The 21,304-nt window shown below is 39.6% G+C and overlaps 1 protein-coding gene and 1 long non-coding RNA gene across 2 annotated transcripts in view; one reads left to right on the top strand and one right to left on the bottom strand.

The window, feature by feature from the left end:
• The window catches only part of MACROD2 (mono-ADP ribosylhydrolase 2), a 714,676-nt gene that overhangs the window by 256,684 nt on the left and 436,688 nt on the right, over positions 1-21,304 (bottom strand). The window lies entirely within an intron of this gene.
• Positions 972-8,685, top strand: LOC133044214 (uncharacterized). The gene is made up of 3 exons (XR_009689898.1): positions 972-1,213; positions 6,944-7,088; positions 8,363-8,685. It is a non-coding gene; the product is annotated as an uncharacterized LOC133044214 (long non-coding RNA).

Below are 21,304 nucleotides of genomic sequence, written 5' to 3'. Positions count from 1 at the left end.
CACATTCTCTCCCTCTTCTTTGGTAAAACTGCAGGATGGGAGGAAAGAGCCATGTAGAAGCCCAGTGATTAGAAACACCCATTTGGGAATTTATATGAATGAGGGGGAAACGGATTGTCTTAAGCCACTGAGATTTGGGGAATTATCTGCTAGAGCAACTGCAATTACTTTACACAAACATACTTTCACTTTTACCCCTGGAATTTTCCTGAAGATGATTTTAAACATAAAACATAAAAGCACTATAATAAAGAAAAGGGAACAGGAAAATTTGGCTTTTCCATTCTTTTTTCCCAAGCCTATATCTAATTTTGACAGACCTAGTCCAGGTTAGGGAACAATCACTGCGTGGCAATTGAGGGGAGTCAAGTTCTGGGCAGGGGGGAGTGGGGGCTGGCGAATGAGAATCTGAGGACAAGAGCACTCAGGAAAATGGGGAATCAGGAAGAGGTGTTAATAATCCTGAGGGGAAAAGAAACAGAGTAACAGTATGATGAAAAAAAAAAATTCCATCATCATCCCAGATTTCTAATAAAGATGGATACAAGCATTAACACCTTGTACAATAGCCTTTGTGAGAAAGTATGTAAAAAGAGATAAGTTCAGAAATAATCAAAACTTCAAGAAATATTTAGCAAGTCTTCATTGTAGGCTAGGTACTATTGTAGATGCTGGATATACAGAGAAAAGAAAACAGCCACAAACCCTGCCCTCATTATAGTCCAAGAGACAGAAGGGAGGCCATCATGGCTAGAGCAGAAAGAACCAGAGAGAAAGCGGACGGAGAGGAAGTCAGAAAGATAATGGGGGCAGGGGAGCAGATGACTCAGATCCCTAAAGGATTCCAACTATAGGTGACAGAGAAGTCATTGATAAATTGTTAACAGAGAAGTGACATGATCTGACTTAAACTTTAACCAGTCCACTTTGGCTGCTATCTTGAGAACAAATCATAGAGGACAAGAATAGAATCAAGGAGATATCTAGGAGACTATTTCAACAATCCAGCAATGATGATGTCTTGGCCCAGGACGATGGTTGTGGGGGTGGTGAGAAGTGGTGGTGAATTCTCATATTCCCTCTCTCTCTCTCGCCTCCACCCCACCACACATACACACCCGCACATGCTGATGGCAGAACTGACAAGGTTTGCTGATAAGCTATGTGATGTTACATGCGCGTTAAAGAGAAGACTCAAGGATAACATCAAGCTGTAAGTACTGAGATGGTGATGACCACAAAAGGAGCTAATTTTCAACATATCGATCTGGACATTCGAGTGGAGATATAAAATGGGCTTGGGAAGTGGATCATGAATTAAGAGGAGAGATATACACTAAAGATATAAATTTGGGAGTGTGTGTGTCTGTACATATAGGTAGATGTATACGTTTACATTTCAATATAAATTATAATTAAATTTGTGAAACTGAGTGAGACCACCCAGGGAGTGAATGAAGTTAGAAAAGAGGCCCAAAGACTGTTTCTTTGGACACTCCAGTATTTAGAAGCTGAACAGATGAAGAGGGGGTGGGGCTGGGGGGAGGGTAGGGGTCGGGAGGGACAGGCTGAAGATGTCTCAGAGCGATGACCTGGGTGAAAACGTTCCCCTTCAGAAAGGCGCTCCAAGAGATAGTTCCAACAGGACCTTGAGAGCACAAAGGACATCATTTTGGAGGCTGATCTTAAAGTTAGGGGGTAGGGGTAGGGGTGGCGGTAATCATCCAGACACAGGAAAGATACCAGGCCAAGAAGACAGGCAGATTCTTTACAAAAGTGACTCAGATGCTTTACTGTCGGTGTTCTCCATGATAAGACTATCATGGAAATTCCTCCATCCATCCATCCATCCATCCACCGTAGTTTCTCTCGTTTTCTGTTCTCTACATTTTAACGGCGAGTGAGTGAGTCTTTAAGTGCTTTGATAGGACTTTTGAATGTCATGGGACTGTGGTATTTTTCAGCCATGGATGAACGTGACAGCTTCTTTCTTCAGCTTCAGCTTTCAGGTTTATCTGAGGGTCCTGAACTCCCCTGCCAAGCGAGGGCTGTGTGTCACTGTGTGCTCGATGAACCTTGATATCCACATCTTGATCTTGGACTTAAAAACCAGCGCTGGGACTGCATGTGTTGGCTTCATTTCCTTTCCCTATTGCACTCACCTGACTGTCCTGTCCACTCTTTTGAGGCTTTAACGCCCCCCCCTCCCCCTCAAGGCAATCCGTCTTTTCCTTCCTCCTCCTGCCCCTCCTCCTCCTCACCCTATTCTCCCTCCCTCCCCAGTCCCACTTTTCTCAAATTGAAGTCTGACTGACTGACAGTGTTTTCTTTTTCCTTCTTTCTTTCCTTCCTTTCTTCCTTCTTTTTTAAAAATCAGTTTTCAGGTGTACACCACAGCAAGACGGTTTTTCAGTGTAGCGCATGACGCAGTGATCACCAGGATAAGTCTAGTCAGTGACTGTCCGTCACCATTGGGTGTCACGGCAATAGGACAGACTCTCCTCCGCCCGCTGTCTGTGATGCGCCCGTGATCCAGGCTCAGTCTGACTCCATGCTACCCAAACATACCCACTGCATGATACCATCACTAATATTTCCTCTATCTTAACTGAATCGATCTGGCAATATTCCCCACAACCTACCCATTTTGGTGCTGACTAATCTCACCATAACGAGCACAGGCTGCACGCCCTGTAGCCTCTTCATGCAATCTAAAAGGGCAGCGCCTCCATCCTCATCCCTTCATCCTCGGCAAGGAAGAGCTCCGAACTCCAGGGGCCACAGTACCAGAACACGAAGTTCTCGTGGAAGGATGAACGTCACACTGTCTCTGACTCTGTGCGGTCTCCTGTGAGGGATGAGCACTGCAGACCTGGGAGACATTCCAGCCTTGGGGACCAGCCACAGACAGGCTGGACCTGGGAAGCGGAGAGCAGACTGCTCGGGCCCACTCTGCTCTACCTAAGGGCCAGGGTTAGGTGTGCAAGGAGAAGCTCCAGGAGTCCAGTGTGAACACGCTTGACGTGCACTGTTCACTGTTCCCTTTTCAGGGAAGTCTTTAAGCTAAAAGAAAGGGAGGAGGGAAGGAAAGTAGGAGGAAAAGCAAAAGAAACTTGTGTGATTCTAACATCTCTGTGTTTTTCAACTTGGCATCAAAACTACTGGTTCTATAGGTTAAAACTAAAAATAAACATCACGAAAAATCAAAGAAAATAATGTTTTTATAAAATAAGATAGTAGATGTGATCAAAATATAAATATTCAACTGTTCCTTTAATTTCCCTTATTAACTAAACATAATTTATTTATATTTTCAGTTCTATAGGGCATTTAACTTCTTTCTAATTTCTCTCAATTCTTCAGATTCCTGCTGTACTTTCACTAGCTCATCTCACATGAGTTTCTAGTTCATGTAGAATATTCTTTTTCAAACATGGACCATTACTTTTGACAATGTATCTCAGTCATGACAGTGATTGGAACTAGGCAGGGACTCAGCAATTCTTCATTTTTAATATTTGAGTCTTTCATTAAGTCTTCTGGAGACATAGACTGACTAGAAAGGCAATCAGCCAGCAGACATTTCTAGGGCACTCTGGTATCAAAAAACTATCCTGGAAATCTCTGTAGACAATTTTTCTGCTCCTACAGACCAAACTGATCTGTGTAATACATTAATATCTCTGTCCATGAAAGAAAGATCTGACTCAATGTCTCATCACTGGAAATGTCTTTAACTGGAATCTGAGAGAATGTAGGAATTAGAGAGCAGTTTTATTTATTTATTTTGGGAGGCCACAGAGCACGGGTTGCGGATCTTAGTTCCCCAATCAGGGACTGAACTCATGTCTCCTGCAGGGGAAGTATGGAGTTTCAGCCACTGGACCACCAGGGAAGTTCCAGAGAAGAGCTCTAGATGGAGAATTACCCCTCATCTTTCCCTTTTGACCTAGATATATCAGTTATCTACTGTTATGTAACAAACCACCTCAAAACCTCAATTAAAGACAAAACCCAAGTTACAAACAAAACCCATTTACTCTTGCTTAAGATCCTATAGATAAGCAATTCTGTGCCTAAGAAGTGGTTCCTCTGGTGTTGCCTGGGACCACTCCCAAGAGGCAGCTGCCAGGGCGTGCCGGCTGTCAAACAGGGCACTAATGTTCTCCTCCACAACCTCCCATCCTCTAGGATGTTAGAGTGAATGATCTCAGAGCAGAATCCCAAGAGGGTAAAAATGGAAGCTTCAAACCCAGTTAAGGCTTAGCCTTTGTAGTCACATAGTTACTCCTATCACATTCTAGCAGTGAAAGTAAATCACAAAACCACCTCAAATTCAAGGGATTGGCAAACAAACACAAATGAAGGACACGTTCTCTGGCTAGGCAGAATTTTCCTAATGTCAAATGCTTTTGGGGTAGAAGTGTTTGGCTGCAAAACGTGCGTCTTACTCTGGGCTATAGATGCCCAGAGAAAAGGATACTTCTTTTCAATCTGCACAAAGGTATCCGATGGAACAGAGCTTTGCATATGATCCCCTCTTCATGTGTCAGGCTTTCTAGCTTTCCTGAAAGGCCAGCTACAGTACCAATGTCTCCTGGATGCTCAGAAATGACTGCATATCTTCAGCAATGACCTTTCCCAGGCCAACCTTTTGAAAAAATAGGTCAAGTGCAAGACACTCACTAATCATCACTCTTATGCAAACCTCTCATTCTCTGTCTGCTCTTATATGGAAGTTTAGGTATTTTCCTTTGCCCAGAATTATGTAAAGCTCCACAGATTCGATCACATCACTCCATTGCTCACAATCTATAATAGCTAATGTTCTACTGGGAATTACTATTAGCCAGACAGTGCTCTACGTACATTATCTGCATTACCTCATTTAATCCCCATAACACCCTATGATACAGGAATCATTATTATCAATGATGAAATGCAGTTACCAAAAAAAGAACTAAAAATCAGTTTCAGGAACTTTGGTGCTATGTATATCTATGGCTGATTCATGTTGAGGTATGGCAGACACTAACACCATATTGTAAAGCAGTTCTCTTCCAATTAAAAATAAAACTTTAAAAAAAGGTGTAATCAAGGATACAAACATAAAAAAAATAGAATCCCCTACTCCTAAAAAAGACCATGTACTAGACTCTGCACCGTCTTCAACATTTCCCTTTGTCTACAGCATAAAGTTCAAAATCTCTTCATCAATTTCTGCTTAATAATCTTAAGGACTAGTTTTTATTCTTCAGTTATTTCTACACTTCAGCACTTCTGTAAACAATTTAACTAATTCAGTCCTCAGAACAACTCTATCAGGAGATAATATTATTTTCATTTTACAAATGGAAAACCTGACACAAAGAGAGATTAAGTATTCCAGCTGAAGTCAGCTATAAGTAGCAGAACCTACATTTAAGACCTAGAATATTGGTTGGAGCCTATGACCTTAACACACACTCAATGAGTTCTCTCAACAGTTTGTATAAAGGCATAACAGAGAGACAGTGGTTCCATTCTCAGTTCAGTTCAGTTCAGTTGCTCAGTCATGTCTGACTCTTTGTGACCCCATGAACCACAGCACTCCAGGCCTCCCTGTCCATCACCAACTCCCAGAGTCCACCCAAACCCACGTCCGTCAAGTCGATGATGCCATCCAACCATCTCTAGACAACCACAATTAAAGACAGTCACATGAATTTTTTAGTTTCCCAATGCATATAAAAGCTGTGTTTATGTAATGAAGTGAAGTGAAAGTCACTCAGTCTGTGTCTGATTCTTTGTGACCCCATGGACTGTTAGCCAGGTTCCTCTGTCTATGGACTTCTCCAGGCCAGAGTACTGCAGTGGGTAGCCATTCCCTTCTCCAGGGGTCTTCCCAACCCAGGGACTGTAGCCAGGTCTCCTGAACTGCAGGTGGGTTCTTTGCCATATGAGCCACCAGGGAAGCTGTTTTACAGTCTGTAGTCTATTAACTGTGTAACAGCGTTATGTCTAAAAAAGTACGTACCTTTATTTAAAACTACTTTATTGCTAAAAGAGTATCATCTCAGTCTTCAGCAAGCCATAATCTTTTTGCAATAGTAACATCAAAGATCACTGAAAACAGATATAATATTTAATGGGAACACTTCTTAGACTTCAGACTCCGAGAACAAACTTATGTTACTGGAGGGAGGAGTTGGGAGGAGGTATAGACTGGGGGTTTGGGATTGACAGGTACACACTGCTTTATTTAAAACAGATCATCAACAAAGACCTACTGCATAGCACAGGAAACCCTACAAGAAAAAAAAAAAAAAAACAGTGAAAAGTCAGATACGAAATATAAAAGAATGGGAATAGTTAAGGATGACATCATCCAATCAAAGAAAGTAGCCTGGGAGAAACAGTAGAAAGGTTAGAAAACATCACCTCTTATTTTTCTTTTTATAAAAATATGTGCTTTATGTAGACAATTCTTTTTCCAAATCATGTCACTAAAATAGCCCATGTAATGGTTTTTAAATTTTAAGCCATTAATTATGCTTTCTACTTACTATGTGGCTGTAACTTTAAACCTTCGGTCCTGCCAAATTGAAACTTCCATGTTTTCAATTAAAAGTTATTTGCACAATATGAAATTCCATTGTATTTTAGGATATACATTTTTTTGGCAGCGTGGCATCCAGTATCTTATTTCCTCAATCAGAGACAGACCCAATCTTGTGCCCCCAGCAGTGGAAGCATGGAGTCTTAACTACTAGACCACCAGGGATAAATGTTTAAAAACAACAGTAGTAAAAATAACAACCAAGCAATGTGAATAGCTAAGATTTATTGAGTGCTTACTATAACTTAGGCACACTGTAAATACTTTGTAAGAATTGGGTCCTGCAAGTAAGTAAGTCTTTGTTAAGTCCTCTATTTGTAAGTCCTTCTATTATTATTTTTCAAGTTTTTACAGATGAAGGCACCAAGTTAAATTGGCAAAGAAGAATTCAATCCCAGACAGACAGTTGACTCAGCAAGGTCACCCACCATCTGAGCAATCTTGTTCCGGGTAGCTGCCAAGCCTCCATCGAACTAAATTTAATTCATCTGTAAGTATCTACTATGTGTGATGTATCGTGTTAAGTGCTGGGCAACTGAAACAAAAGAGATTGAAAAGATGCTGATCCTCTTCTTAAGGAGGTCACTGTTTGGTAGGGGGTGCATTGGGTGATACACCAATGTGTGGACATACAGTAGGTGCTCAATTAGTGTTACTAAGAAAGAAGGCATAATCATCCTTTAGAAGAGGAGAAAGCAGGGAAGGTTTTCAAAAGAAACAGAAGTTAGTTTGAAATTGGCTTCATAACATAGATAGTAGGATATTTACATTTATTTTAATTAGACTAATGTGGTATAAATAAGACATTAATGAAAATCAGGGTCATAATGCTATCACTTTCTACTTACTCTAGGGGTTTATAATCACACTATCATGGCTTTGTGTCACTTGTCAACAGATAAATGTAAATTGAACCAGACTTTTGGCACTTTTTTCCTCTTTTACGCTAGCACATTGGTAAAACATCTGATATGTAGTCTGTTAACGAATGAATGAGAAAATTACTGTTTTGTATTCTGTATGTTCTGGGTTTTATAAAACTATGACTTTTGTGAGCTCAATTACAAATTTAAAATGTTTTCTATAACCTTAGAAAATATACTGATGTACTTTAAGCAATAGGTATAGATCAAAGGATAATTCTATTTCCCTCGACTGGTATGTAACTCTGTTAGGAGGGGAGATATGCTAACTACCCTTTCTCTGTGGGACCCAGAATGGTGCTTGACATATAGGAAGTACTCATTAACTATTTGTTGCATGAAAAAATTTATTAGTTGTTAAATCGCCATTTTGATTAGAATAGTATATCATATGATCCTATGAATGATCACACTGAACAACAGGATCATTATTATAGGAGACTGAAGGGTGGCTCCCCCCAAAAATCATAGGTCTACCCTAATCCCTGGAATCTTGAATGAGTGTTTAATTGGAAAAAAGAGTCTTTGCAGATATAATTAAGACCTTGAGATGGCACCATTCTGGATTATCTGGTTGGGCCCTAAATCTAATGACAACTGTCCTCACATGAGACACAGGAGAGACAGACAAGAAGAATACCAGGTAGAGATGGAGGCAGGGGTTAGAGTTATGCAGCCACCATCAAGGAACACCTAAAGCTGCCAGCAGCTGGGAGAAGCAGGAAAGGATTCTTCCCTAGAGCCTGGGAAGGAAGTACAGCCTTGCTGACACCTCAGTTCTGAACCACAAGTCTGACTATCAAGTCAGAACTATAATGCAGCAAATTTCTGTTGTTTTCAGCCACCAAGTTCATGGTACTGTCATGGCCACCCTAAGAAGAAAACAGTTATCAGCAGGTCATCTGTGGAAGGAGTCTTCAATGCATAGTTATCTTGTAGCTGGTTTAATTGAAAGAGGACTGGACCCTACAGTAACAGACCCTGGTGTTTAACAGGCAAACGGGAAACGACCAGTAGAACTCAATGGTGTTCTTGATAACAGCTGTGTCGGCAGAGTGATGGGGTGCTTTCAGTGGGTCAGAAAGGAAAGCCAGACACTGAAGATAGGTAAGTATGGACAAACATTTGAAGGAGTTTTGCTAAAAAGTTATAAGGAAAACAGAAATGAGGGAAATGAAGTCAAAAGAAAGATTTAAAAAAAAAAAAACACTAATAATAGCTTATTTGTATGCTGATAACACAGATCAACAGAGAATGGGAAACTGATGATTCAGGAGAAAAGGAAAGACAGATAGGGTCATGTCCTTGGTTCACTTTAGGCTGTTAGTAACACTGACATCACCCCTGCCTTCGGGGAGTTTGTAATAAAGTCAAGATTAGAGGCTTTATTTGGCCCCCACGCTTTATCGAGGTGTAACTGACAAATAAAAAATCCTATATATTCAAGGTGAACAATGAGATAGTTTGTACAACGTATACATTGCAAAATGATTACCACAATCAAGGTAATTAACATATCCGTCATTTCACATAGTTACCACTTTCTTTGTGTGTGTGTGTGTATGTGTGTGGTGAGAAGGTTTAAGATCTACTCTCTAAGCAAATTTTAAGTATACAATACGGTATTACTAAGTGTAATCCTTAGAACTTACTGACCTTATAAATGGAATTTTATACCCTTCGATTAATATATCCCCATTTTCCCCAACCCCCAATGCCCAGTGACCACTGTTCTACTCTCTTATTCTAGGAGTTCATTTCTTTTAATTCCACATATAAGAAAGATCATACAGTATTTGATCTGGCTTATTCTACTTAGCATAATATCCTCCAGGTTCATCCATATTCTCACAAATGGCAAGATTTCCTTCTTTTTCATGGCTAAACAATATATAACTTAGAATATTAGTCAACCATAAAAAAGAAGAATGTCTTCTTTATCCATTCATCCATCGATGGACACTTAGATTGCTTCCATATCTAGAGTAGTATGAATAAAGCTGCAATGAACATGGGATCAGAGACTTTAATTCAATCACTGGAGCAGACTGAGTGGAAGAAAGGAGAGGTGAAAACATAAGAGAAGGACCTAATCCTGTGAAAGGGGGTGATGGTAAATGTAGAGATCAGAGAGGCTTTTCTAAAGAACAAATATCTAAGCTGAGTCAGACAATGACAGAAAGTCTTAAACATAATAACTCAAATATATGGAAATTTCAAAATAACTTTGGTTTACCTCATTTGATTTGATAATCCCTTGCACTTATCTCACAAGCTACATTTCGACAATTTTTTTCTCTTTGCTTTGAAAGTAACATCAAATAGATACAGAATAGCATAACAGAACTTGAAAACTTAAAAGTTTCATATCTTTCAGCCAAGTCAATCACAAGATTAATTTTTCATCCATTTATCTGATGTATTTGTAACTTACTGGTAATAAAAGCGTAATACATAAAACTAAGATCAGCCATTCATGCATGACACTTAAAATATTTAGAAAATCCACAAAGTGCCTATAACTTCTAGAACTATAATATATGTCTTCAGTGATACGTGACAATGGTTAAAAGAATTGTGTGTTTTCTGTCACAGTATTATAACATTAACTGTGTATGCAAGCCATTTCCATAGATAAAGCTATATTGAGAACATAAAAATCACCTGACACATTTCTCTATTTTGAATTGTCTGGGAACCGCTTTCCCAGGCTGCAAAAAAATGTTGCTGTGTCAAATCACATACAACCAAATCAATTCTCCAGACACTTCTGCAGAATACTAACAAAATGCCTTGATGAGAGAATATTCAGGTAAACTAGCCATTTCTCTTTCCATTTCACTGGATTGCTGCCACATGCTAGTGGCTAAAATTTTCTCTTCTGTTGGTTCTTACCTCTTCAGGAAGGAAACTTAAAAGAAGGCAGTTGCTTTGTTTAGCTGGGAACAGCCAACTTTCTATCTGGTGAGGAATGAATTTTATCATTCTAGTTACTCTGCAATTCTCTGTATTTTAAGGCACTCAGGTTTCTTTCCAAAAATCACTTATTAGGTATTTATTTTGTTTTACAAATTTTTTATCATTTTCTTAATTTAAGAAAGTCATTTTTTCTCTTGATTCTCCATATTATTGGTCATGTACGACAGTACATACTCACTGGGCTAAAGTAAAAGTCTTGTGTTTATTCTCTTTAAAAAGCCTGTCAGTATTTAATTTGGTAAATTAAATTATAATTTTCTTGAAGGTAAGCAGAGCTCTCTACTACCTTTTCTGTTTAAGCACAGGAACAGACTCTGTTACTCTCCAACCAGAAAGGCTTCCCTACCCGCTGATGGCAACATGTGCATTAAAGTTTCAGCATGTGTGAAGTGCTTAGACCACTGCAAGCACACAGTGAGATGTCAAACACTAGCCGTCACTATCACTGTCATCATCACTGTCATCGTCATTTCATCATCATTACACAGCCATGTCACTAGGAAATGCATTTCTATAACGGCCTGCTGCCTGGCGGCTCAATGGTAAAGGATCTCCCTGCAATGCAGGTAATGCAGGTTCAACCCCTGGGTCGGGAAAATTAACTGCAAAACGAAATGGAAACCCACTCCAGTATTCCTGCCATGGAGAGAAGACCCTGGTAGGCTATATATAGTTCATGGGGTCACAAAAGAGTTGGAAATGACTTACCGGCTAAACAACATATCTATGACTATGAATTTGTATGAATAAAATTTTCAATCTCTATGCTTTTTAGCATAGAGACTTGGACTCAAATAAGACTTGGACTCTGACGTATATTCTTCCAAGTGTTGTTCAGTCACTAAGCCATGTCCGCGACTCTTTGTAAACCCACGAGCTGCAGCACACTAGGCTTCCCTGCCCTTCACTATCTCCCAGAGTTCACTCAAACTCATATCCATTGAGTTGGTGATACTATCTAACCATCTCAATCTCTTCTCCTCTTGCCCTCAATCTTTCCCCGGATTAGGGTCTTTTCCAATAAGTCAGCTCTTCACATCAGATGGCCAAAGTATTGGAACCTTGGCTTCAGCATCAGTCCTTAAATGAGTATTCAGAGTTAATTTCCTTTAGGACTGACTGGTTTGATCTCCTTGCTGTCCAACAGACTCTTAAGAGCCTTCTCTAGCACCACAATTTAAAAGCATCAATTCTTCAGTGCTTAGCCTTTTTTATGATCCAACTCTCACCTCCATATATGACTACTGGGAAAATAATGGACCTGACTATACAGATCTTTGTCAACAAAGCGGTATCTCTGCTTTTTACTTTATTACTAGCAAGTAAAATACATCAAGTTGCTCTGACTACTACAGGGTCATTTACTACCAAAAAGTAATGATGGCAGAGTGCCCAGGCCTACTGCCATACTGCAGGAATATTCCAGAAATTTGGAATAACTGAAGAACAAGACAGCTCATGCTGGCTACTCATGAAGGACTCGAAAAAGCCCCATACACAAAGTGCTCCAAATGAATGATTTTGAACATCTGGCTTTCAATATGTTAAACCCTCCTGGTTTACTGTAATTCCACAGTGGTTTTCAAGAAAACAGAAATTAAGACTATCGAGTTACCTCTCTGCTACAGCCTATGTTACAGAATATTACTTTTAGGAGATGACCTCACATACTGTTCTCTCCATTCAATATATATTTTATTGAGTAACTACTATGTGTTAGGCAGATTCTGATCTAGGCATTGGACATACAGCAATGAACTAAACAAAGTACCTACCCTCGTGGAGCTAGCAAGGGTGGCAGATAAGTAGACAGATAAATAAATAAAGGATCCTGTTTAAAAAATCAACAGCAATACATCCTAGAAAGTGATATATGAACTACACGTAAAGGACATGGGAAATTGAGCTCTGCAACTAATGACAGCAGATACTTGAAGCAGAACGGATTTTAAGTGGGGCAACCCGGAGGTGGGAGCATGTTCAACATTTTTCAGGAAGAACAAAGGAGGCCACCATTCACCTGCTTCAGCTCTGTTTCTCATCTGTAAAAGCAGGGCACTGAACTGGCTAACTTCAAAATTATTTTCCAACTTTAAAATTTAATTACAGACCTCTCCATGTGTTTGTATCTAGGAAATTCCTAATAAAACATCTCTAAACAGACAAGACAAATATTTTTAAACTTGCCTAATCCACCATTTATTACAATTCAGATTGATAACTGAATTTATTGATAATATTACTTATGAATCCTGTGCAACTTATATATATATTATGCATAAGCTTTGTAAGTAGCAAAATTTTATTCTGCAAAGTGCACATGCAAATGAATAGCTCTGTACCTTTGGTAGTTTTAAAGTTTCTTCTCTCAGATCACCCTACCTTAGAATGAAATTCTTATAACCTGTCTTCTGAGTTCTGTTCCACATTACAGCACAAGAATATACACTCTGGCTTTAGACAGATCTGGGTTTCAATCCCCAGCTATGTCACTTATTTCTATATACCGTACAAACTGTTAATCTACTCTATGTATCCTGACCTGGCATATGCTTGGTATCACAGAAATGCTAGCTGCATTTATTTATTTTTTGTTTATATTTTCAAATTGTTTGTTTATATTTATCTGTTTATATATATATATATATATTTCCAAATATAATGAGGGAAACAGTTATATATATATAACAATTTCATATAATGATAAATTGTTATATACATATGTAACAATGCCCATTGAACTTCTTCACCTGGATTGCTATTGCTTCTTTAGTTCCTAAGCCATGTCCAACTCTATTGGGACCGCCAGGCCCCTCTGTCCATGGGGTTTCCCAGACAAGAATACTGGAGTGAGCTGCCACTTTCTTCTGTGGGGGATCTTCCCAACCCAGGGATCAAACCTGTGTCTACTGCACTGCAGGTGAATTCTTTACCGCTGAGCCACTGGGGAAGCCCCCTTCACCTGGATAACCTGTTCTTAATTCAGACTCAACATGTTCTGCATCATAATTGAGTGTTACGTACAAGTGCCATAAAATACCAGTGGCTCAGGGAAGATGGAGCTTATTTTCCTCTTAAGTAAATAAGCTCTGGAGCTGGGCAGTCTGGGGCTGCTGTAGGCCCCTGAGGCACTACAGACTCCTGCTTTGTGGCCTTCATCCTCAAAGCCCCTCGCAGTCCAAGATTGCTGCTGTACTTCTCTTTCCATAAAAGAGCGGAAGAATGAGGACAAGATGAAGGGGCACAGCTCTAGGTGGCCCTGCTTCTCACCTGCAAGTTTCCCCTGAAATCTAACACATTTCCACTTACACTGTTTCACCCAGAACTTAGTCATATGGCTACAACCAGCTGTAATGAGAAGTTGGGAAAGATCTCTGAGCTGGGCACATCATGGACTTGTACAAAATGAGGATTCTGACACTAAGAAATAAAAGGAGAATGAATATTATACAGACAGATTTTCCAAAGAAGCAAACTGAAGGTTTTTTATCTCACTTAAACATACTTCTCCTCTAGGTTTTTCTATTTCAAACAAAATATCGTCATCCTCCCAGTCAGTAACAGAGGCTAGAGATACTTGCATTTTTTCTAATGCCTTTCAATTCCCCTGATATTCACATCAACACAATTGCCATATGGAGCATCCACCATCCTTCTTCTCCATTTCCTCATCTAGATCCCAGACTGACTTCACTGATGTTCTGCATTCATCCCATCTCTCTTATCTCTGATCTCCACCACAAACTACTACCAGACTGGAATTTGGAAACAGAGCTTTGATCGTGTCACCTCCCTTTGCAAAAACTTTAGAAGACCTGTAATGCCTGAAGAAAATCTGCAAATCCTCAGTGTTTCCTTGTGACATAACCGATTTTATTGCTCTGAAGCCAAAAATCTGATATTTCAAGCAAACTGAGTCACTCACTGATGCTGTACTTCATCTTTACAACTTTACTCACCCTGTTCGTCCTCCATCTCTACCAAACTGTTTTAGTTTGGGTACCATCAAAAGTAGAGGCTGGGATAAGAATTTCAGGGTAGACAGTTTATTGGCGAAGCTATCTTAGGACGTGTGAGTGAAAAAAGAAGAAGAAGAAAAGAAATAAAATGCAACAATGGCAATGCTCACGAGCAGTGCCGCTGTGAGCCACCGGAGCACAATCCTGAAGACACGAAGGTCCCATGACCAAACTGTACTCCTGGAGAGGTCTGGGGAGCTGCGCATTCATCCGCTGGCTCTTTACCACCTCCCGCTGAGACTTATCAGCTCCCAACCCAACCATGGGGGTGCAATAACTCCCTCACAGTCCCCTGTGGCCCCTGCAGGGCACCCGCGCGAGCTCCTCGGGGGCCAGAGAGAGTCCTGAGGTGCAGACGCCACCTCTGCAGCCTGAGGTGGCAGACCATCAGCATGCCAGAACTGTCCATGGTGGCCGTGGTCCTCAGCGGGGCTGGGCACCATAAAGTCTGCTGCTAGAAGCAAACCCCGTCTACTTCAGTGCCAAGGACCAGTCCAAGGCAACTCTCCCGTGAAGCTTTCTCTCATCTCTCAGACGTAAAGTATCTGATTGTTGCTTGATCTCTCTCCATGAGACAGATCTTTCTTATTCTCGCTATTAAATGTATTATCAGGCTGCATGATTTTATAAAAATTCTACCTCACAGTACAATGAACAATGAGAAAATAATCAAGCACCATGGGCATTTAAAGGTCACAAAAATCATTCTGATTGTAAATTCTAAAAGTCTGGTGTAGTATGAAAAAATAAAAACGTGTAGTGTAAAAAAAATAATAATAATAAGGAAACTGTGGGTTTCTTACAATCTTAGAATGCCCACCTCCGTTATTCACTTTAAGTGAAACATTACAGTGAGTTTAAATATCAATAGGTACTTGGTTTAAACCATTTGTGAAGGTGAGGCTGAACTCTCAATTCATTAATAACAGGCTAAACAGAGTACTCAACCTCAGTTTTTCAGGCAATACAAATTATATATTAAAAGGCAACTCCTCACGGCATCACTCCAAATTCAGGAGTGAAGTTCAGTAACCAGCAAGGTATTAGACTTCCCTTCAAGTGTTTAGTTACTGGAGGACCAAAATGACCTCATCCAAAAGCACAGAATTTATGAGTCAGCTCCAGAGCAAAGTTCCATATGAACTAGGCTCTGGGGTGTTATTAGATTATACAGTGAAAATTCGCTTATTGGAAGTTCTTATTGTAGTTAATTTAAAAAACTGGATGATACACCATTTCAATGACCACATTATCTTTGCTGTTAATAAACATACACATTCCATTAATTCAGTGTAAGTACCCATAGGAAGATTCTAATCAATAACTCTCACTGGCACTATCACTTCATTTCAAAGAGTGTAACACTGCTGCAACTCAATCCTATTACCAATGTTTAATTGCAAAAAACTTCTCTTGTTTTAAATAATTTACTTTAACTTTTTAAAACAAGTCGATCTTAGCAAAAAAACTACAGGAGTAGTATAAAATTAATATTGGGAAGATGAAATTCTGTACCAATATGCTTAATCTGAAAAGGCAACAACAGGCATCCTTTTAATTTTATAAAACAACAGATATAATCTTCTATGTACATAATTCTAAAAATTAAGGTATTTCACATACATACTAGACAGTGTTTCTTCCTGTGAAAGAGTGTTGAATAGCCACAGACCGAACATTATTAATCAACAGTCACATGTTTTTATGTTAATAGCATTACTGTTATATATAAAAGTAGAATGCAAAGATTTAATAGGCATGTAAAGCATCTGCCTACAATGCGGAAGACTCGGGTTCAATCCCTGGGTCGGGAAGATCCCCTGCAGAGGGAAATGGCGACCCATTCCAGTATTCTTGCCTGGAAAATCCCATGGACAGAGGAGACCAGTAGGCTACACTCAGTCTGTGGGGTCGCAAAGAGTCAGACATGACTGAGCGACTTCACTTCACTTTGATGACAGTGCAGTTTGCTCTAAAAGGATCAGCTATTATAACACTATTCAATCCATTTTGATATTTCTCTTAATCTGCATTCTAACCAATTAAAAATTGAATTATGTCAGTTTATAAAATGGCTAATATTTTCTACTAAATCATATTTGAGACTATATACTAAACTGCTTCACATGATATTATTATTTGATTAACACTTTGATTAAATTACCAGTCTAAAAGTCTGCTCATCACCACGGCAGAAATTATGATAAGGTTACAAAAAAGAAAACAGAATTATTACCTTTTCCCAAATTTTAGAGGACATTTACATTAAACTATTAACTGTTTCCATCTACAAGAGAACATTACACAATCTGCCAACATCTGCAAATTCATCCATTTGGTATTTAAGTACTCAAACTGGGACTAAGGAATTAAGCGAATTTTTAAAAAGCTACCAGGAGTCGGGTCTTAACTGAGCATTTCTAGTTTTACCATTTAACATGGATGAAATCAAAGAAATGCCAGCCTTCACTCCAGGTAGGTTTTCTAGACCTACACAGAGTAAAATAGAGAAATCACACAATCATACATTACAGGGCAACTTTCCCAAAGTTGTAATCAAACTAGGTCATACGACAACTGAGCATGTGTCATATGTAAGTATGTGTGTAAACGTGTGTACACTGGGACTCGGTGAGGTTAGGGACAGAAAGGCTGCACAACACAGGCAGAAAGACAGAGTGAGCAGAAATTGCCCAAAAGGAGGGATTATCATTTCATTTGGGGACCAAGATTATAATTCTTTCGGGGACCAAAGTGAGCAAGGAAGAAAGGAAGAGAAGAAGAGGAACAGAGGGTCCAAACAGGTGGTAGAGGCAGAAATGGAAGTTAGGCCTTGTTATATCCTAGCACATGTAACATTGTACTGTGTTTTATTACAAGAGAGATTCCAAAACATCTCCTCTTCCAAAAGAAGTCCACTTGTTTTAGTGAAGACAGGTTCCATGAGTTATAGTTTGAGCACTTCCAAGGAAAATTATTTCCTGAATCTGATGACCTGAATGCAAATAAGAATTACGAAGTTTGACAATGTGTTGTTGCTGTTGTTGTTCATGATGTACTCTGCGTATAAGTTACAACTTACATGAGAAACGCCGGGCTGGAGGAAGCACAGGCTGGAATCAAGACTGCCGGGAGAAACGTCAATAACCTCAGATATGCAGATGACACCACCCTTCTGGCAGAGAGTGAAGAGGAACTGAAGAGCCTCTGGATGAAAGTGAAAGACGAGAGTGCAAAAGTTGGCCTAAAGCTCAACATTCAGAAAACTAAGATCATGGCATCCGGTCCCATCACTTCATGGGAAATAGATGGGGAGACAGTGGAAACAGTGCCAGACTTTATTTTTGGGGGCTCCAAAATCACTGTAGATGGTGATTGCAGCCATGAAATTACAAGACGCTTACTCCTTAGAAGGAAAGTTATGACCACCCTATAAAGCATATTAAAAAGCAGAGTCATTACTTTGCCAACAAAGGTCCGTCTGGTCAATGCTATGGTTTTTCCAGTGGTCATGTATGGATGTGAGAGTTGGACTGTGAAGAAAGCTGAGCACCAAAAAATTGATGCTTTTGAACTGTGGTGTTGGAGAAGACTCTTGAGAGTCCCTTGGACTGCAAGGAAATCCAACCAGTCCATTCTACAGGAGATCAGTCCTGGGTGTTCACTGGAAGGATTAATGTTGAAGCTGAAACTCCAATACTTTGGCTACCTGATGCGAAGAGCTGATTCATTTGAAAAGATCCTGAAGGGAAAGATTGAGGGCAGGAGGAGAAGGGGATGACAGAGTATGAGATGGTTGGATGGCATCAACAACTCAATGAACATGAGTTTGGGTAAACTTCGGGAGTTGGTGACGGACAGGGAGGCTTGGCATGCTGCGTCCATGGGGTCGTAGAGTCAGACATGACTGAGCGACTGAACTGAACTGAGCTGAACTGAATGGTCTGCAGCAAATAAGTTAATATGCCTGTTTAATTTCTTTTAAAAACATTTCACTTTTATTGCATCCATCCTTAGGGCAGTTTTCAACCCCTCTATCTTTTCAGATCTCTATACAGGAAGGCAATTATTTCCATATTGAATCAATGTATAACGTTCCCTTCAAAGCAATTTGTAACAATATAAAACATAAACTGCTAACATTGTAAACTAAAACAAGAAATTCAGAGGAGAAATAAGAAGAAAATATAAAAGCAGCCTAGAATCTGAGATGAAAAAGGAGCTGTAAGAAGTGGAAGATGGAAGAAAAAAATAGAGGTAGAGATAAAGAATGTGTGTGTGTGTGCATTTGTTAAAATAGCTGAGAGACAACGAAAGTCTCTGAAACCAGACTTGGGGAATGAATGTAGCACCTTGCCCTTGAAAAAGTCGAACTACCAGAAACCGAAATTCATAAAAATGGGCCTCTTTTTTCCTGTGTCCAACCTGTGTCCAGCCAGGTGCAGGCTGACCCCAATTAATTCCCAATGTACTTTAAAGAAGCTACTCCATGATAGTCTAGGATTGCTAAATTAGCTTTCACATCATCCCCAGGACTGAGTCTGTATTTTTCTTGCCTGATATCCATGGGTATTCAATCAATATCAATTCAAATAGGAAATGGAGGAGGGGAGGAAAGAAAAAAGTTAAGATGTGCTTACAATAGGATGCTTCCTACAACAATGAAGTATGATCTTTACATGACTTAATTTTCTGTTTAAAAGAAGAGGTTCTTTTTCTTATCCTTGAAAGTCAAATCTTGGTTTCATCCCTTATTTTCATAACGTTCTTGCAATACAAACAAATATATAAAACATGTGTTTATATGTTTTATGTTATATGTTAAAAAACATATGTTATATGTTAAAAATTATATAACAACACTATGTATTTATGAATGCACTATTTGTTATAGTATGTATAGTTAAAATGTATACACATTTTAGTTTATAATAAATTTAAAAATGTTTTGAGTAAGTCATCAATTTATACCACAGGGGGGGGAAATAAACCAGAAGAATGTGAAGAAAGCCTTGGTTTAACTCTATACTAACAGTACTTTGCTATAAAGGCTAAAAGATAAAGGAAAACAAAAAGTGGTAAACTGTAACAATTTAAAGATCTCGACACCTCTGATAAGACAAAAAAGAGTAAGCAAACAACAGGTAGTCAGTGGGATTCCAGCTGGACTTTGTCTATTTTAATCATGTAACCAAGCTATCGTATTTCTTTCCTAAGAATACCAGGAAAGGAAAGACATGTGCCTTACACTTGTTGCCGAAACTTCAATTTGTACTTTCTTCCCCTATGTCACCAGCTTATCAGTTTAACCACCACAATTATTTGCTCTTTGGACTCTGTTTGGGTTTCCTACATGGATAGTTGTTACACAGTTCAACAGACACGCTTCCCTCTGAATGGTAATCTCCACTGCATATCAGGGCTTTGGTTCTGCCGGCTACTGGTTCTCCACTGAGTTGAGGAAATTTCACAAACTAAGTGGCGTCAATATTTGGATGAGTTCCAAGTGAAAATCAGGGGAGCAGCTGATTTACAAAGAGGGCTTTTTCTCAGAAAATCTTAACTGTATTAACAGCCCAGCATGGTATCAGTGGTCACACAAATGAATAATGCCATTAGTAACTTTCAAAGAAGCTGTAAATATGTACACAAAGCCCTAACAGGCAAATACCTGGAGGAAGTTAGAAGTTCATATTCAACTGCAAAACCCAAACGATGTTGCAGCTGGTAAAACGAGAACTGGCAATACAAAGATTTCTAATGCTTCATAAAATCCAAGTTGCACTTAGCAGTTTGATTACTTGTGTCAAAGCCTGATATACATTTTTTCACCCTGTGATCTACAACCTCTAACGAATAATATTTCCCTTTGCTTTTGTTCTGGTAAAAAATAACTGTAAAAACAAAACACTGAGTATTCACTGATCGATTCAACAAATGCTTGTTACACACAAACTAAGTTCCAAGTAGTACTTTAGGATCTAAGGAAAAAATAAGTCCTTGCCTTCATGAAACTTATATTCCCATAAAAAAAGACAGGCAATAAGCAATTTATACACATACACATACACATACACAAAGTATAATATATAATACATATAATGTAAATATAATGTAAATGTAATACATGGTGATAAATGCAGTGGGAAAAAAACCAAAGCAGGTGAGGGAGTAGAGAGGAGGAGGAGGCAGGCTGGAGTCAAGATGTTTTCTCAGATGTTCAGAGAAGGCCCACTGTTAAAGGGATACCTAAACAACGGCCAGGGGGTGCCAGCCAGGTGGCCCCCTGAGAAAACAGCAGCGCCAGGGCTCCGAGAAGCTCTGAGCCGCAGGTCTGAGGGAAAGTGAGGCTGCAACAGACTGGGCAAAAGACAGGGCTGGGAGCAGGCCTTGCAGAGCACTGTGAGGGTTTTGGTTTTCATTCTGAGAGGGAACCTTCGGTAGGCTTGAAGAAGAGGAGAGGAATCATCTAGTGACCTGTTCTGGGTTTCACGTAAAGCATCATCTCCTGTTGCTGGGCAGCACATACCCTGCACTGCCGAGTAGAGAAGGCCAGCGGGGAAAGGCAGGGAGGCCAGGGGGGGCTCCTGCAACCATCCCGGCAGGAAGTCAGTGTTTTGGACCTGGGGCAGTGGGAGGGGAGATGGTAGCAGTGAGGTTGGTAAGAAGAGGTCAGATCCTGGGTATATTTCAAAGCCAGCAAGATTCTCAGGCCGACTGGATTTAAATATAAAAATTAAAAAAAAAAAAAAAAAAAACAGAAAAGTAAAGGATGACAAAAGGCT

The sequence above is a fragment of the Dama dama genome, chromosome 23 (assembly GCF_033118175.1).
Source record: "Dama dama isolate Ldn47 chromosome 23, ASM3311817v1, whole genome shotgun sequence".
Lineage (NCBI taxonomy): Eukaryota > Metazoa > Chordata > Mammalia > Artiodactyla > Cervidae > Dama > Dama dama.
Note: the sequence above shows the minus strand (reverse complement) of the source record. Positions and strands in the feature narration are given on the sequence as shown.